Source organism: Macrobrachium nipponense, chromosome 1 (genome assembly GCF_015104395.2).
Source record: "Macrobrachium nipponense isolate FS-2020 chromosome 1, ASM1510439v2, whole genome shotgun sequence".
Classification (NCBI taxonomy): Eukaryota; Metazoa; Arthropoda; class Malacostraca; order Decapoda; family Palaemonidae; genus Macrobrachium; species Macrobrachium nipponense.
This window is the reverse complement of record NC_087200.1, coordinates 103,122,517-103,125,016: the sequence shown is the minus strand read 5'-3', so window position 1 is coordinate 103,125,016 and position 2,500 is coordinate 103,122,517.

Here is a 2,500-nt window from a genome sequence, read left to right as displayed (position 1 = left end):
GATAAACCATTGAGGATTAGTCCTACAGTAGAGTGGGAGAAGAATAACCCCCACCTGTTTCCTAGTTGTGTAACTACCAGAAGTATGAAGAGGACTACGACTGCAAGTGAAGAAACTGAGGATTTACCCACCCAAGAAGGATCAAGTGAAGGATCTTTGTGCTTAGAAGAATTGTTCCAGGGAAGTGATGACTCCCATAGTGCTAACCAAAAAGAGATCTCCCATGAAGAAGACGACAACGAAGAAGAAGAACCTGATGTTCCAGAAGAAACTCTGAGTAGTCAAAGTGTTCCTGGAGACAGTAGTGAAACTACAGTCGCTGAGTTAGCAGATATTGAGATTTCAACCCTTGAAGTTGGTCAAGTGACAAGAGAGAAGCTAATGGACTTGCAGAAGAAGGAAGCATCGTTAGTTGATTTGTTCTTCAGAATAGTTGATCGAGAAGAGATGCGACAAACTCCTACCTGTTATTATGTGAAGGAAGGTTTGCTGATTAGGAATATACCAGGAGGTGCTGTATGGGGCGAATATCATCAAATTTTGATTCCATATCCACTGAGAAAGCAAGTGGTAGCACTAGCTCATGAGTCTGGACATATGGGAATCAGGAAGACTGTGGAGAAGTTCATGAAATATTTTATCTGGCCTGGACTTCACAAAGATGTTAGCAGGTTTTGTTGTGAGTGTCATACCTGCCAGATAGCTGGAAAACCGAATGAAACCATCAAGAAAGCCCCCCTACAACCTATAGAAGTTAGAGGAGAACTCTTTAGCTAAGTGATTATAGATATTGTTGGACCGCTGATGAAGACAAAGAAAGGAAATGAGTATTTGTTAACACTAATGTGTCCTGTGACAAGATATCCAGAGGCAATCCCTGTTAGAAACAAATATGCCAAGATAGTTGCTGAAAGTTTTTCTCAAAGTTTGGTGTACCAGAAATAGTACAAAGTGATAGAGGAACCAACTTTACTTCAAAGTTATTCCGGAATGTGATGAATTTGTTAGGAGTGAAGCAACAGCTATCCACTTCCTATCACCCAGAGACTCAAGGTGTCTTAGAAAGGTTCCACAAGACATTGAAAAATATGCTGACAAAGTAATGTTCTGAGTCAGGAAGAGAATGGGATGTTGGGTTACCATTAATGTTGTTTGAAGTTAAGAGTGCTTATCAAGAAAGTATGGGATGTTCACCTAATGAGAGGATTTTTGACAGAGAAGTTAGAGGACCGTTGAAGATTCTTGCAGAAAATTGGGAAGGAAACCTAGAGGAAAGCCAAGGTGAATTTGTGAAGAACTTATGAAGAAGATTGAAAGAGATTAGAAAATTCTCTTTAGAACATTTGAAAGTGAGTCAAGAGAAAATGAAAAGCAGATTTGATGCTAAAACTAAGCTAAGAAGTTTTAGTGTTGGTCAATAATTGTTAGTGTTCTTACCTGTCAAGAGATTTCCCCTCACTAATAAATTTCAAGGTCCTTACAAGATAATTCAGAAGTTAAGTGATAGAACGTATGTGATTGAAACACCAGAAAGAAGAAGACAACGGAAGATACATGTGAACCTCTTGAAACCTTATTTCTCAGAAACTAAAACTACAGAAGACGATGATGGCTACAAATTGGGAGCTGAAAGCAAGATGAATAATTCTTCAATTTTGGAAAATTTGGAGGATAAGTTGAAACATCTGAGTGTTGAACAAGGTGAAGACTTAAGTTGAGTAATTAGAAGCTTCTCAGAAATTTTTACAGATGTGCCTAGGTGTACTGATATGACCAAGCATGAGATCAAAATTCAGGAAGATGGAAAACCTTTCAAGCAAAGAGCATATCGCTTATAACCGTATCATCGAGATGTTTTGAAGAAAGAAGTTGAGTATTTGCTGCCAACCATGGATTTAGCAAAGCCACAGTTCAAGTCACTTCAGTTCTCCATGTGTGTTAGTCAAGAAACCAGATGGTTCATTTGAATGTGTACTGATTATAGGAAACTGAATTCTATCAGTGTGGTGACAAGTTATCCCTTTGTTCCTTCTAGATCAGTTACTTGATAATACTGGGCAAACCAAGTTTGTTTCCAAGATAGACTTGTTGAAAGGATATTATCAAATTCCCTGAGATGAGAATGCTAAGTTGCTGTCACCTTTTATTACCCCTTTTGGACTGTATCAGTATACTGTTCTGCCGTTTGGTCTTATGAATGCACCTGCAACATTTCAACGAGTGATGGATCAACTGCTAGGATCTATAGAAAGAGTAGGTGTATACCTGGATGACATTGTGATTTACTCTACAGCATGGGTAGTACATCTGAAGATTCTGAGGAAAGTTTTCAAGAAACTACAAGAAGCAGGACTAACAGTCAACCTAGAGAAGAGTGAGTTTGGAAAGGCAACTGTGCAGTATCTTGGGTTTGAAGTTGGGAAAGGTCTTCTTGCTCCAGTAAATGCTAATGTAGAAGGTATCCGTAAGGCTACCCCACCTACTACCAGGAAACAGCTAC